The sequence below is a fragment of the Somniosus microcephalus genome, chromosome 3 (genome assembly GCF_052327205.1).
Source record: "Somniosus microcephalus isolate GS21.2 chromosome 3, FLI_Smic_1.0, whole genome shotgun sequence".
Classification (NCBI taxonomy): domain Eukaryota; kingdom Metazoa; phylum Chordata; class Chondrichthyes; order Squaliformes; family Somniosidae; genus Somniosus; species Somniosus microcephalus.
In genome coordinates, this window is record NC_140989.1 from 376,339,180 (window position 1) to 376,357,712 (window position 18,533).

Below are 18,533 nucleotides of genomic sequence, written 5' to 3' on the forward strand. Positions count from 1 at the left end.
AACAGAATCCCTGCACCACCGTATCCCGGCACATCACATCGCCACAACAACAACCTGCATTTATATAGCGCCTTTAACACAGTAAAACCTCCCAAGGTGCTTCACAGGAGTGTAAATCAGACAAACTGACACCAAGACACATGAGGAGATATTAGGACAGGTGACCAAAGGCTGGGTCAAAGAGGGAGGTTTTAAGGAGCATCTTAAAGAAGAGAGAGGCGGAGAGGTTTAGGGAGGGAATTCCAGAGCTTAGGGCCCAGGCAGCTGAAGGCACGGCCACCAATGGTGGAGCGATTAAAATCGGGGATGGACAAGAGGCCAGAATTGGAGGTTACAGAGATCTCGGAGGGTTGTAGAGCTGGAGCGGTTTGAACACAAGGATGAGAATTTTAAAATCTACAGATTCTGAGCAGGAATTAATGTCTTTGCACCAACATTCCAGCCAGAGTCTGAATACATTCTCACCCTGGAGTCTTTCCGTCTCACTCACCCACTCACAGTGAATACAGAATCAGAGAACAGAAGTTCAGGAGACGGAACAGATTGGGAAAGAAGGAACGAGAACACGTGGAAAAACTGTTCCATATTCAAACATGCAAACTATGAGATAAAGGCCGATAAAGTGCAGCGGCCGCCATATCGTTGACAGAAAAATGATTCATTTCACAAAGTACTTCATTGGCTGTGAAGCGCTTTGGGAGGTCCTGAGGAGGTGAAGCTGACACAGTGACACCGAGTCTGGTCTCACTGGGTCCGGGCAGTGTTTCACACACAGCTCCCACAGTGCAATGTGGAACTGCTGCAAGATTCACCTCAAACACTCCTAGTATTTATATAACAGATTACTAATTGAGCTGGAGAATAATTCCCTCTGATAAACTGCATGTTCTGCAATAAATTACACATTTTTAATTATTGGTGAAACATATGGCTGATTATTAAACAAGGAGTTTTACCTCTAACAATGATGTAGGAACCAGTTATCCTGAGGAGATGATTAACTCAACGAGAGGATAATTAACATTTAGAAACACTCCTGAATTTACAGCTCAATGACTTCATTGCTGCAGAGTTTATATCGGACTGAAACCCGCTCAGATCAGATTGTCAGGCACGGTGAGATTACAGCAACACTAATGGGGATCCAGTCTGGTGTCTTTTGTGCGAAATCAGATCCTCAGGAAATGAAAAGTCTCCCAGCAGCCCCAGAGAGACTGAACATTATAAACATCAGTGACCAGAGACACAATTGGACATATTCCCCACTGGAGATATTGGACAGGGTTCAGAGACAATTGGACATATTCCCCACTGGAGATATTGGACAGGATTCAGAGACACAATTGGACATATTCCCCACTGGAGATATTGGACAGGGTTCAGAGACACAATTGGACATATTCTCCACTGGAGATATTGGACAGGGTTCAGACACAATTGGACATATTCCCCACTGGAGATATTGGACAGGGTTCAGAGACACAATTGGACATATTCCCCACTGGAGATATTGGACAGGGTTCAGTGACACAATTGGACATATTCCCCACTGGAGATATTGGACAGGGTTCAGAGACACAATTGGACATATTCCCCACTGGAGATATTGGACAGGGTTCAGAGACACAATTGAACATATTCCCCACTGGAGATATTGGACAGGGTTCAGACACAATTGAACATATTCCCCACTGGAGATATTGGACAGGGTTCAGAGACACAATTGGACATATTCCCCACTGGAGATATTGGACAGGGTTCAGACACAATTGGACATATTCCCCACTGGAGACATTGGACAGGGTTCAGACACAATTGGACCTATTCCCCACTGGAGATATTGGACAGGGTTCAGACACAATTGGACATATTCCCCACTGGAGATATTGGACAGGGTTCAGACACAATTGGACATATTCCCCACTGGAGATATTGGACAGGGTTCAGATACAATTGGACATATTCCCCACTGGAGATATTGGACAGGGTTCAGAGACACAATTGGACATATTCCCCACAGGAGATATTGGACAGGGTTCAGAAACACAATTGGACATATTCCCCACTGGAGATATTGGACATAGTTCAGACACAATTGGACATATTCCCCACTGGAGATATTGGACATAGTTCAGACACAATTGGACATATTCCCCACTGGAGATATTGGACAGGGTTCAGAGACACAATTGGACATATTCCCCACTGGAGATATTGGACAGGGTTCAGACACAATTGGACATATTCCCCACTGGAGATATTGGACATAGTTCAGACACAATTGGACATATTCCCCACTGGAGATATTGGACAGGGTTCAGACACAATTGGACATATTCCCCACTGGAGATATTGGACAGGGTTCAGAGACACAATTGGACATATTCCCCACTGGAGACATTGGACAGGGTTCAGAGACACAATGGGACATATTCCCCACTGGAGATATTGGACAGGATTCAGAGACACAATTGGACAACTTATCAGATTGTTATTCCATCTCCATGTCCTCACTATCACCAAGACCGCCTACTTCCACCTCCGTAACATCGCCCATCTCCAGCTGGCTCAGCTCAACTGGTGCTGAAACCCTCACCTTTCTCACCTTTATACTCGATTATTCCAATGCTCTCCCGGCCAGCCACCCACCTTGCACCCTCCGGTAGCTCATCCAAAACTCTGCTGCCCATATCCTAACTCACACCAAGTCCCGTCCACCAATCACTCCTGTGCTCGCTGAACTACATTGGCTCCCAGTCCAGTAAAATTACCCCTCTCTATCTTTGTAACCTCCTTCAGCCCTATAACCCTCCGAGATCTCTGCGCTCCTCCAACTCTGACCTCTTGCCCATCCCCCAATTCCTTTGCCCCACCATTGACGGCCGTGCCTTCAGCTGCCTGGGCCCTAAGCTCTGGAATTCCCTCCCTAAACCACTCTGCCTCTCTACCTCTCTCTCCTCCTTACAGTCCTTCCTTAAAACCAACCTCTATGACCAAGATTTTGGTTACCTGTCGTAATGTCTCCTTCGGTTCAAGAGGAACGCCCAGCACCACTTTCTCAAGGGGCAACTAGGGATGGGCAGTAAATGCAGGTCTTGCCGACAATTCCCACACACCGAGAATGAATAAAAAAACTCCACCAAGATAATAATCCACAAGGGAGAATCGCCAGACTCCAAACGCTGCTCCGTTTAGGGCCTCGATATTTAAAGTTTGCTTGAAGGATTTATTCAAAAACCACACTGAATAGAATCATAGGATCAGACAGGACAGAAGATGGCCGTTCGGCCCATCGTGCCTGTGCCGGCTCTTTGAACGAGCTCTCCAATTAGTCCCACTCCCTGCTCTTTCCCCACAGCCCTGCAAATCTTTCCTTTTCTAGCGTTTCTCCAAGTCCCTTTCGAAAGTTATTATTGAATCTGCTTCCACCGCCCTTTCAGGCAGAGTGTTCTGGATCACAAAAACTGCGTAAAAAACATTCTCCTCATCTCCCCTCTGACTCTTTTGCTAATTCCCTTCACTCTGTGTCCTCTGGTTACCGACCCTCCTGCCACTGGAAACAGTTTCTCCTTATTTACTCGATCAAAACACTTCATGATTTTGAACACCTCTACTAAATCTTCTCTTAACCTTCTCTGCTCTAAGGAGAACAATCCCAGCTTCTCCAGTCTCTCCACATAACTGAAGTCCCTCATCCCTGGTACCATTCTAGTAAATCTCCTCTGCACCCTCTCCAAGGATTGACATCCTTCCTAAAGTGTGGTGCCCAGAATTGGACACAATACTCCAGCTGGGGCCTCCCCAGTGATTTATAAAGGTTCACCATAACTCGCTTGCTTTGGACTTGATGCCTCTGTTAATGAAGCAAATGTCGGAGTTTGGATGGAATTCCCTTCGATAAAGGCCGTTCAGCAAGCGTCCATTCACAGCGCGACACACAACAGAGGCTGGCTCAGAGAGGCTTCTACTCACCAGCGTGCAGTACATCTCGGGGGTCTCTCCACACGTACTGTCGGAGGGATCCAACCTGACCTTCAGGAACCTGGTGAGCAGGGCGGCCTCGGGCTGGCAGGCCATGTAATCCCAACTCAGCCGCTGGTCCCAGTGAACCTGAGCCTTACACAGGTCGTAGTGACCCCAGGACGGGAAGTGCTGAGCGGCAAGTGACAGGGCCGCCCAAAGGGCCTGAAGGGGCAACAAACCGGACAGACGCATCGCTCCGACTGGACCCCGCACAGAGAGCGGTGATCTCGGTCCGTCTGGGGGTGATTCAGGGGGTCTCTGCTCCGACTGGACCCTGCACAGAGAGCGGTGATCTCGATGCTGGCAGATGTGCCGGGTGTTGGGATACCAGCTGTTTTCCCAGTGTTGGTGCAGATGTGCCGGGTGTTGGGATTCCAGCTGTTTTCCCATTGTTGGTGCAGATGTGCTGGGTGTTGGGATTCCAGCTGTTTTCCCAGTGTTGGTGCAGATGTGCCGGGTGTTGGGATTCCAGCTGTTTTCCCAGTGTTGGTGCAGATGTGCCGGGTGTTGGAATTCCAGCTGTTTTCTCAGTGTTGGTGCAGATGTTCCAGGCGTTGGGATTCCAGCTGTTTTCCCAGTGTTGGTGCAGATGTGCCGGGTGTTGGGATTCCAGCTGTTTTCCAAGTGTTGGTGCAGATGTGCCGGGTGTTGGGATTCCAGCTGTTTTCCCAGTGTTGGTGCAGATGTGCCGGGTGTTGGGATTCCAGCTGTTTTCCCAGTGTTGGTGCAGATGTGCCGGGTGTTGGGATTCCAGCTGTTTTCCCAGTGTCGGTGCAGATGTGCCGGGTGTTGGGATTCCAGCTGTTTTCCCAGTGTTGGTGCAGATGTGCCAGGTGTTGGGATTCCAGCTGTTTCCCAGTGTTGGTGCAGATGTTCCAGGTGTTGGGATTCCAGCTGTTTTCCCCAGTGTTGGTGCAGATGTGCTGGGTGTTGGGATTCCAGCTGTTTTCCCAGTGTTGGTGCAGATGTGCCGGGTGTTGGGATTCCAGCTGTTTTCCCAGTGTTGGTGCAGATGTGCTGGGTGTTGGGATTCCAGCTGTTTTCCCCAGTGTTGGTGCAGATGTGCCAGGTGTTGGGATTCCAGCTGTTTTCTCAGTGTTGGTGCAGATGTGCTGGGTGTTGGGATTCCAGTTGTTTTCTCAGTGTTGGTGCAGATGTTATGGGTGTTGGGATTCCAGATGTTTCCCCCCAGCTGTTCGCTGTCAGACAGATGTTCTGATTGGCTGATCAGTCAGTACTGGGACCCAATGTGATGACTGTCTCCTGACCAGAGTCTGTTTCCCATCGATCATCTCTTCCTTCTGGCATCAGTTCCCTGTTAGGAGAGAAATAAAATCAATGAATTTTGGAATAGGTGATGCTCCTGACCTTTGACCATCGACCTTCGGCCTTTGACCCCACCCTCAGACTCCGCCTCCCATTAGCTGCAGCGTTACAGAAATAATCACCAGTTGTGAATCACAGCAGCCAATAGGAGGCGGCTCAATGACTCTCGTTAAGATACCAAATGATATAAGTGGCCAATTAACCTTTATTTAATGATGTTAGTTGAGGGATAAATATTGGTCAGGACTCCGGGGAGAACTCCCCTGCTCCTCTTCGAATATTGCCGTGGGATCTTTTACATCCACCTGAGAGGATAGATGGGGTTTCAGCTTAAAGTCTCATCCAAAGGACAGCACCTCCGACAGTGCAGCACTCCCTCAGTGCTGCCCCTCCGACAGTGCAGCACTCCCTCAGTGCTGCCCCTCCGATAGTGCAGCACTCCCTCAGTACTGCCCCTCCGACAGTGCAGCGTTCCCTCAGTACCGCCCCTCCGACAGTGCAGCACTCCCTCAGTACTGACCCTCCGACAGTGCGGCGCTGCCTCAGTACTGCCCCTCCGACAGTGCAGCACTCCCTCAGGAACAGCAGAATCAAAATCTCTTCTCCTCCCTCCATCATCTCCCCTCAATCTCAGCCGCAGCTCACACTGGAAAAGCAAAATTATTCTGATTCTTAGTTTAAAAAAGTTACCCCTTTAAACACGGTCACACTCTGGGTTTGGTGACCCTCCCACGGCCTGTTTCACGACACAACGTGTTACTCTGGGCTGTGACTGATACACAGACTAGTAACGGGGATATTTATAACCCATTTTCTATAATAAATACTCCAACATTTTATAAACTGCTGCACTGCGAGCAGAAATAGTCTCTGAAGGTCTCACTTCCTCCCACGTAATGCTGTTCCCCTTCAGCTCGAGCAGCACAATCCACCGTCACCTTCTGGGCCCAACGTCACTCCTCCTGCTCAAACCCCAACACACGCTCCCCATCTCCAGTCACACCCCCAACACACGCTCACCATCTCCAGTCACACCCCCAACACACGCTCACCATCTCCAGTCACACCCCCAACACACACTCACCATCTCCAGTCACACCCCCAACACACGCTCACCATCTCCAGTCACACCCCCAACACACGCTCACCATCTCCAGTCACACCCCCAACACACACTCACCATCACCAGTCACACCCCCAACACACACTCACCATCACCAGTCACACCCCCAACGCACACTCACCATCTCCAGTCACACCCCCAACACACACTCACCATCTCCAGTCACACCCCCAACACACGCTCACCATCTCCAGTCACACCCCCAACACACACTCACCATCTCCAGTCACACCCCCAACACACGCTCACCATCTCCAGTCACACCCCCAACACACACTCACCATCTCCAGTCACACCCCCAACACACGCTCACCATCTCCAGTCACACTCCCAACACACGCTCACCATCACCAGTCACACCCCCAACACACGCTCCCCATCTCCAGTCACACCCCCAACACACGCTCACCATCTCCAGTCACACCCCCAACACACACTCACCATCTCCAGTCACACCCCCAACACACACTCACCATCTCCAGTCACACCCCCAACACACACTCACCATCTCCAGTCACACCCCCAACACACACTCACCATCTCCAGTCACACCCCCAACACACGCTCACCATCTCCAGTCACACCCCCAACACACACTCACCATCTCCAGTCACACCCCCAACACACACTCACCATCTCCAGTCACACCCCCAACACACGCTCACCATCTCCAGTCACACCCCCAACACACGCTCGCCATCTCCAGTCACACCCCCAACACACACTCACATCTCCAGTCACACCCCCAACACACACTCACCATCTCCAGTCACACCCCCAACACACACTCACCATCTCCACTCACACCCCCAACACATGCTCACCATCTCCAGTCACACCCCCAACACATGCTCACCATCTCCAGTCACACCCCCAACACACGCTCACCATCTCCAGTCACACCCCCAACACACGCTCACCATCTCCAGTCACACCCCCAACACACGCTCCCCATCTCCAGTCACACCCCCAACACACGCTCACCATCTCCAGTCACACCCCCAACACACGCTCAGCATCTCCAGTCACACCCCCAACACACGCTCACCAACTCCAGTCACACCCCCAACACACGCTCACCATCTCCAGTCACACTTACAACACACACTCACCATCTCCAGTCACACCCCCAACACACACTCACCATCTCCAGTCACACCCCCAACACACGCTCACCATCTCCAGTCACACCCCCAACACACACTCACCATCTCCATTCACACCCCCAACACACGCTCCCCATCTGCAGTCACACCCCCAACACACACTCACCATATCCAGTCACACCCCAAACACACACTCACCATCTCCATCCACACCCCCAACACACACTCACCATCTCCAGTCATACCCCCAACACACGCTCACCATCTCCAGTCACACCCCCAACACACGTTCACCAACTCCAGTCACACCGCCAACACACGCTCACCATCTCCACTCACATCCCCAACACACACTCACCATCTCCAGCCACACCTCCAACACACACTCACCTTCTCCAGTCACACACCCAACACACACTCACCATCTCCAGTCACACCCCAACACACACCCTCCATCTCCAGTCACACACCCAACACACACTCACCATCTCCAGTCACACGAACACACACTCACCATCTCCAGTCACACACCCAACACACATTCACCATCTCGTCACACCCCCAACAAAGACTCACCATCTCCAGTCACACCAACACACACTCACCATCTCCAATCACACCAACACACACTCACCATCTCCAGTCACACCAACACAAGCTCACCATCTCGTCACACCAACACACACTCACCATCTCCAGTCACACCAACAGACACTCACCATCTCCAGTCACACCCCCAACACACACTCACCATCTCCAGTCACACCAACACACGCTCACCATCCCCAGTCACACCCCCAACACACACTCACCACCTCCAGTCACACCCCCAACACACACTCACCATCTCCAGTCACACCAACACACACTCACCATCACCAGTCACACCAACACACGCTCACCATCTCCAGTCACACCCCGAACACACACTCACCATCTCCACTCACACCCGCAAGACACGCTCACCATCTCCAGTCACACCAACACACACTCACCACCTCCAGTCACACCAACACACGCTCACCATCTCCAGTCACACCCCCAACACACTCTCACCATCTCCAGTCACACCCCCAACACACTCACCATATCCAGTCACACCCCCAACACACACTCAGCATCTCCAGCCACACCCCCAACACACACTCACCATCTCCAGTCACACCCCCACCACACACTCACCATCTCCAGTCACACCCACAACACACGTTCACCATCTCCAGTCACACCGCCAACACACGCTCACCATCTCCACTCACATCCCCAACACACACTCACCATCTCCAGCCACACCCCCAACACACACTCACCTTCTCCAGTCACACACCCAACACACACTCACCATCTCCAGTCACACCCCAACACACACTCTCCATCTCCAGTCCCACACCCAACACACAGTCACCATCTCCAGTCACACCAACACACACTCACCATCTCCAGTCACACACCCAACACACATCCACCATCTCGTCACACCCCCAACAAAGACTCACCATCTCCAGTCACACCAACACACACTCACCATCTCCAATCACACCAACACACACTCACCATCTCCAGTCACACCAACACATGCTCACCATCTCGTCGCACCAACACCCACTCACCATCTCCAGTCACATCCCCAACACACACTCACCATCTCCAGTCACACCAACACACGCTCACCATCCCCAGTCACACCCCCAACACACACACACCATCTCCACTCACACCCCCAACACACACTCACCATCTCCAGTCACACCAACACACACTCACCATCACCAGTCACACCAACACACGCTCACCATCTCCAGTCACAACCCCAACAAACACACACCATCTCCACTCACACCCGCAACACACGCTCACCATCTCCAGTCACACCAACATACACTCATCATCTCCAGTCACACACCAACACACACTCACCATCTCCAGTCACACCAACACACACTCACCATCTCCAGTCACACCAACACACACTCACCATCTCCAGTCACACCCCCAACACACACTCACCATCTCCAGTCACACCCCCAACACACTCACCATATCCAGTCACACCCCCAACACACACTCACCATCTCCAGTCACACCCCCAACACACACTCACCATCTCCAGTCACACCCCCAACACACGCTCACCATCTCCAGTCACAACCTCAACACACACTCACCATCTCCAGTCACTCCCCCAACAAACGCTCACCATCTCCAGTCACACCCCCACCACACACTCACCATCTCCAGTCACACCCACAACACACGTTCACCATCTCCAGTCACTCCGCCAACACACGCTCGCCATCTCCACTCACACCCCCAACACACACTCACCATCTCCAGTCATACCAACACACACTCACCATCTCCAGTCACACCCCCAACACACACTAACCATCTCCATTCACACCCCCAACACACACTCACCATCTGCAGTCACACACCCAAAACACACTCACCATCTCCAGTCACACCCCAACACACACTCACCATCTCCAGTCACACACCCAACACACACTCACCATCTCCAGTCACACCAACACACACTCACCATCTCCAGTCACACACCCAACACACACTCACCATCTCGTCACACCCCCAACAAAGACTCACCATCTCCAGTCACACCAACACACACTCACCATCTCCAGTCACACCAACACACGCTCACCATCTCGTCACACCAACACACACTCACCATCTCCAGTCACACCCACAACACACGCTCACCATCTCCAGTCACAACCCCAACACACACTCACCATCTCCAGTCACACCCCCAACAGACTCACCATATCCAGTCACACCCCCAACACACACTCACCATCTCCAGTCACACCCCCAACATACACTCACCATCTCCAGTCACACCCCCAACACACGCTCACCATCTCCAGTCACACCCCCAACACAAACTAACCATCTCCAGTCACTCCCCCAACCCACGCTCACCATCTCCAGTCACACCCCCAACACACACTCACCATCTCCAGTCACACCCCCAACACACGCTCACCATCTCCACTCACACCCCCAACACACACTCACCATCTCCAGTCATACCAACACACACTCACCATCTCCAGTCACACCCCCAACACACACTAGCCATCTCCAGTCACACCCCCAACACACACTCACCATCTCCAGTCACACCAACACACACTCACCATCTCCTGTCACACCAACACACACTCACCATCTCGTCACACCCCCACACACTCACCATCTCCAGTCACACCAACACACACTCACCATCTCCAGGCACACCCCAACACACACTCACCATCTCCAGTCACACCCCAACACACACTCACCATCTCCAGTCACACACCCAACACACACTCACCATCTCGTCACACCCCCACACACTCACCATCTCCAGTCACACCAACACACACTCACCATCTCCAGGCACACCCCAACACACACTCACCATTTCCAGTCACACCCCAACACACACTCACCATCTCCAGTCACACCCCAACACACACTCACCATCTCCAGTCACACCGCCAAAACACGCTCACCATCTCCACTCACATCCCCAACACACACTCACCATCTCCAGCCACAACCCCAACACACACTCACCATCTCCAGTCACACCCCCAACAAAGACTCACCATCTCCAGTCACACCAACACACACTCGCCATCTCCAATCACACCAACACACACTCACCATCTCCAGTCACACCAACACATGCTCACCATCTCGTCACACCAACACCCACTCACCATCTCCAGTCACACCCCCAACACACACTCACCATCTCCAGTCACACCAACACACGCTCACCATCCCCAGTCACACCCCCAACACACACTCACCATCTCCACTCACACCCCCAACACACACTCACCATCTCCAGTCACACCAACACACACTCACCATCACCAGTCACACCAACACACGCTCACCCTCTCCAGTCACACCCCCAACAAACACTCACCATCTCCACTCACACCCGCAACACACGCTCACCATCTCCAGTCACACCAACATACACTCATCATCTCCAGTCACACACCAACACACACTCACCATCTCCAGTCACACCAACACACACTCACCATCTCCAGTCACACCAACACACACTCACCATCTCCAGTCACACCCCCAACACACACTCACCATCTCCAGTCACACCCCCAACACACTCACCATATCCAGTCACACCCCCAACACACACTCACCATCTCCAGTCACACCCCCAACACACACTCACCATCTCCAGTCACACCCCCAACACACGCACACCATCTCCAGTCACACCCTCAACACACACTCACCATCTCCAGTCACTCCCCCAACAAACGCTCACCATCTCCAGTCACACCCCCACCACACACTCACCTTCTCCAGTCACACCCACAACACACGTTCACCATCTCCAGTTACTCCGCCAACACACGCTCACCATCTCCACTCACACCCCCAACACACACTCACCATCTCCAGTCATACCAACACACACTCACCATCTCCAGTCACACCCCCAACACACACTAACCATCTCCATTCACACCCCCAACACACACTCACCATCTGCAGTCACACAACCAAAACACACTCACCATCTCCAGTCACACCCCAACACACACTCACCATCTCCAGTCACACACCCAACACACACTCACCATCTCCAGTCACACCAACACACACTCACCATCTCCAGTCACACACCCAACACACACTCACCATCTCGTCACACCCCCAACAAAGACTCACCATCTCCAGTCACACCAACACACACTCACCATCTCCAATCACACCAACACACACTCACCATCTCCAGTCACACCAACACACGCTCACCATCTCGTCACACCAACACACACTCACCATCTCCAGTCACACCCACAACACACGCTCACCATCTCCAGTCACACCCCCAACACACACTCACCATCTCCAGTCACACCCCCAACACACTCACCATATCCAGTCACACCCCCAACACACACTCACCATCTCCAGTCACACCCCCAACACACACTCACCATCTCCAGTCACACCCCCAACACACGCTCACCATCTCCAGTCACACCCCCAACACAAACTCACCATCTCCAGTCACTCCCCCAACCCACGCTCACCATCTCCAGTCACACCCCCAACACACACTCACCATCTCCAGTCACACCCCAACACACGCTCACCATCTCCACTCACACCCCCAACACACACTCACCATCTCCAGTCATACCAACACACACTCACCATCTCCAGTCACACTCCCAACACACACGAACCATCTCCAGCCACACCCCCAACAGACACTCACCATCTCCAGTCACACCAACACACACTCACCATCTCCTGTCACACCAACACACACTCACCATCTCGTCACACCCCCACGCACTCACCATCTCCAGTCACAACAACACACACTCACCATCTCCAGGCACACCCCAACACACACTCACCATCTCCAGTCACACCCCAACACACACTCACCATCTCCAGTCACACACCCAACACACGCTCACCATCGCCAGTCACACCCCAACACACACTCACCATCTCCAGTCACACCCCCAACACAAACTCACCATCTCCAGTCACACCCCAGCACACACTCACCATCTCCAGTCACACCAACACACACTCACCATCTCCAGTCACACCAACACACGCTCACCATCTCGTCACACCAACACACACTCACCATCTCCAGTCACACCAACACACACTCACCATCTCCAGTCACACCAACACACGCTCACCATCCCCAGTCACACTCCCAACACGCACTCACCATCTCCAGTCACACCCCCAACACACACTCACCATCTCCAGTCACACCAACACACACTCACCATCACCAGTCACACCAACACACGCTCACCATCTCCAGTCACACCCCCAACACGCGCTCACCATCTCCAGTCACACGAACACACACTCTCCATCTCCAGTCACACACCAACACACACTCACCATCTCCAGTCACACCAACACACACTCACCATCTCCAGTCACACCAACACACACGCACCATCTCCAGTCACACCCCCAACACACACTCACCATCTCCAGTCACACCCCCAACACACTCACCATATCCAGTCACACCCACAACACACACTCACCTTCTCCAGCCACACCCCCAACACACACTCACCATCTCCAGTCACACCCCAACACACGCTCACCATCTCCAGTCACACCCCCAACACACACTCACCATCTCCAGTCACACCCACAACACACGTTCACCATCTCCAGTCACACCGCCAACACACGCTCACCATATCCACTCACATCCCCAACACACACTCACCATCTCCAGCCACACCCTCAACACACACTCACCTTCTCCAGTCACACACCCAACACACACTCACCATCTCCAGTCACACCCCAACACACACTCTCCATCTCCAGTCACACACCCAACACACACTCACCATCTCCAGTCACACCAACACACACTCACCATCTCCAGTCACACACCCAACACACATTCACCATCTCGTCACACCCCCAACAAAGACTCACCATCTCCAGTCACACCAACACACACTCACCATCTCCAATCACACCAACACACACTCACCATCTCCAGTCACACCAACACACGCTCACCATCTCGTCACACCAACACACACTCACCATCTCCAGTCACACCAACACACACTCACCATCTCCAGTCACACCCCCAACACACACTCACCATCTCCAGTCACACCAACACACGCTCACCATCCCCAGTCACACCCCCAACACACACTCACCATCTCCAATCACACACCCAACACACACTCACCATCTCGTCACACCCCCACACACTCACCATCTCCAGTCACACCAACACACACTCACCATCTCCAGGCACACCCCAACACACACTCACCATTTCCAGTCACACCCCAACACACACTCACCATCTCCAGTCACACCCCAACACACACTCACCATCTCCAGTCACACCGCCAACACACGCTCACCATCTCCACTCACATCCACAACACACGCTCACCATCTCCAGCCCCACCCCCAACACACACTCAGCTTCTCCAGTCACACACCCAACACACACTCACCATCTCCAGTCACACCCCAACACACACTCTCCATCTCCAGTCACACACCCAACACACAGTCACCATCTCCAGTCACACCAACACACACTCACCATCTCCAGTCACTCACCCAACACACATTCACCATCTCGTCACACCCCCAAAAAAGACTCACCATCTCCAGTCACACCAACACACACTCGCCATCTCCAATCACACCAACACACACTCACCATCTCCAGTCACACCAACACCCACTCACTATCTCCAGTCACACCCCCAACACACACTCACCATCTCCAGTCACACCAACACACGCTCACCATCCCCAGTCACACCCCCAACACACACTCACCATCTCCACTCACACCCCCAACACACACTCACCATCTCCAGTCACACCAACACACACTCACCATCACCAGTCACACAAACACACGCTCACCATCTCCAGTCACACCCCCAACAAACACTCACCATCTCCACTCACACCCGCAACACACGCTCACCATCTCCAGTCACACCAACATACACTCATCATCTCCAGTCACACACCAACACACACTCACCATCTCCAGTCACACCAACACACACTCACCATCTCCAGTCACACCAACACACACTCACCATCTCCAGTCACACCACCAACACACACTCACCATCTCCAGTCACACCCCCAACACACTCACCATATCCAGTCACACCCCCAACACACACTCACCATCTCCAGTCACACCCCCAACACACACTCACCATCTCCAGTCACACCCCCAACACACGCTCACCATCTCCAGTCACACCCTCAACACACACTCACCATCTCCAGTCACACCAACACACACTCACCATCTCCAGGCACACCCCAACACACACTCACCATCTCCAGTCACACCCCAACACACACTCACAATCTCCAGTCACACACCCAACACACACTCACCATCTCGTCACACCCCCACACACTCACCATCTCCAGTCACACCAACACACACTCACCATCTCCAGGCACACCCCAACACACACTCACCATTTCCAGTCACACCCCAACACACACTCACCATCTCCAGTCACACCCCAACACACACTCACCATCTCCAGTCACACCGCCAAAACACGCTCACCATCTCCACTCACATCCCCAACACACACTCACCATCTCCAGCCACAACCCCAACACACACTCACCATCTCCAGTCACACCCCCAACAAAGACTCACCATCTCCAGTCACACCAACACACACTCGCCATCTCCAATCACACCAACACACACTCACCATCTCCAGTCACACCAACACATGCTCACCATCTCGTCACACCAACACCCACTCACCATCTCCAGTCACACCCCCAACACACACTCACCATCTCCAGTCACACCAACACACGCTCACCATCCCCAGTCACACCCCCAACACACACTCACCATCTCCACTCACACCCCCAACACACACTCACCATCTCCAGTCACACCAACACACACTCACCATCACCAGTCACACCAACACACGCTCACCCTCTCCAGTCACACCCCCAACAAACACTCACCATCTCCACTCACACCCGCAACACACGCTCACCATCTCCAGTCACACCAACATACACTCATCATCTCCAGTCACACACCAACACACACTCACCATCTCCAGTCACACCAACACACACTCACCATCTCCAGTCACACCAACACACACTCACCATCTCCAGTCACACCCCCAACACACACTCACCATCTCCAGTCACACCCCCAACACACTCACCATATCCAGTCACACCCCCAACACACACTCACCATCTCCAGTCACACCCCCAACACACACTCACCATCTCCAGTCACACCCCCAACACACGCACACCATCTCCAGTCACACCCTCAACACACACTCACCATCTCCAGTCACTCCCCCAACAAACGCTCACCATCTCCAGTCACACCCCCACCACACACTCACCTTCTCCAGTCACACCCACAACACACGTTCACCATCTCCAGTTACTCCGCCAACACACGCTCACCATCTCCACTCACACCCCCAACACACACTCACCATCTCCAGTCATACCAAGACACACTCACCATCTCCAGTCACACCCCCAACACACACTAACCATCTCCATTCACACCCCCAACACACACTCACCATCTGCAGTCACACAACCAAAACACACTCACCATCTCCAGTCACACCCCAACACACACTCACCATCTCCAGTCACACACCCAACACACACTCACCATCTCCAGTCACACCAACACACACTCACCATCTCCAGTCACACACCCAACACACACTCACCATCTCGTCACACCCCCAACAAAGACTCACCATCTCCAGTCACACCAACACACACTCACCATCTCCAATCACACCAACACACACTCACCATCTCCAGTCACACCAACACACGCTCACCATCTCGTCACACCAACACACACTCACCATCTCCAGTCACACCCACAACACACGTTCACCATCTCCAGTCACTCCGCCAACACACGCTCGCCATCTCCACTCACACCCCCAACACACACTCACCATCTCCAGTCATACCAACACACACTCACCATCTCCAGTCACACCCCCAACACACACTAACCATCTCCATTCACACCCCCAACACACACTCACCATCTGCAGTCACACACCCAAAACACACTCACCATCTCCAGTCACACCCCAACACACACTCACCATCTCCAGTCACACACCCAACACACACTCACCATCTCCAGTCACACCAACACACACTCACCATCTCCAGTCACACACCCAACACACACTCACCATCTCGTCACACCCCCAACAAAGACTCACCATCTCCAGTCACACCAACACACACTCACCATCTCCAGTCACACCAACACACGCTCACCATCTCGTCACACCAACACACACTCACCATCTCCAGTCACACCCACAACACACGCTCACCATCTCCAGTCACAACCCCAACACACACTCACCATCTCCAGTCACACCCCCAACAGACTCACCATATCCAGTCACACCCCCAACACACACTCACCATCTCCAGTCACACCCCCAACATACACTCACCATCTCCAGTCACACCCCCAACACACGCTCACCATCTCCAGTCACACCCCCAACACAAACTAACCATCTCCAGTCACTCCCCCAACCCACGCTCACCATCTCCAGTCACACCCCCAACACACACTCACCATCTCCAGTCACACCCCCAACACACGCTCACCATCTCCACTCACACCCCCAACACACACTCACCATCTCCAGTCATACCAACACACACTCACCATCTCCAGTCACACCCCCAACACACACTAGCCATCTCCAGTCACACCCCCAACACACACTCACCATCTCCAGTCACACCAACACACACTCACCATCTCCTGTCACACCAACACACACTCACCATCTCGTCACACCCCCACACACTCACCATCTCCAGTCACACCAACACACACTCACCATCTCCAGGCACACCCCAACACACACTCACCATCTCCAGTCACACCCCAACACACACTCACCATCTCCAGTCACACACCCAACACACACTCACCATCTCGTCACACCCCCACACACTCACCATCTCCAGTCACACCAACACACACTCACCATCTCCAGGCACACCCCAACACACACTCACCATTTCCAGTCACACCCCAACACACACTCACCATCTCCAGTCACACCCCAACACACACTCACCATCTCCAGTCACACCGCCAAAACACGCTCACCATCTCCACTCACATCCCCAACACACACTCACCATCTCCAGCCACAACCCCAACACACACTCACCATCTCCAGTCACACCCCCAACAAAGACTCACCATCTCCAGTCACACCAACACACACTCGCCATCTCCAATCACACCAACACACACTCACCATCTCCAGTCACACCAACACATGCTCACCATCTCGTCACACCAA

The 18,533-nt window shown here is 52.8% G+C and overlaps 1 protein-coding gene across 1 annotated transcript in view; it reads right to left on the reverse strand.

Annotated features, from left to right (window-relative positions):
* Positions 1-4,300, reverse strand: part of LOC147122453 (netrin-G1-like) — a 985,713-nt gene extending 981,413 nt beyond the window's left edge. Inside the window, exon 1 of the mRNA XM_085983609.1 lies at positions 3,973-4,300. The gene's annotated coding sequence lies outside the window, so the exon portion shown is untranslated. The remainder of the gene's footprint in view (positions 1-3,972) is intronic.
* Positions 4,301-18,533: the final 14,233 nt, after the last annotated feature.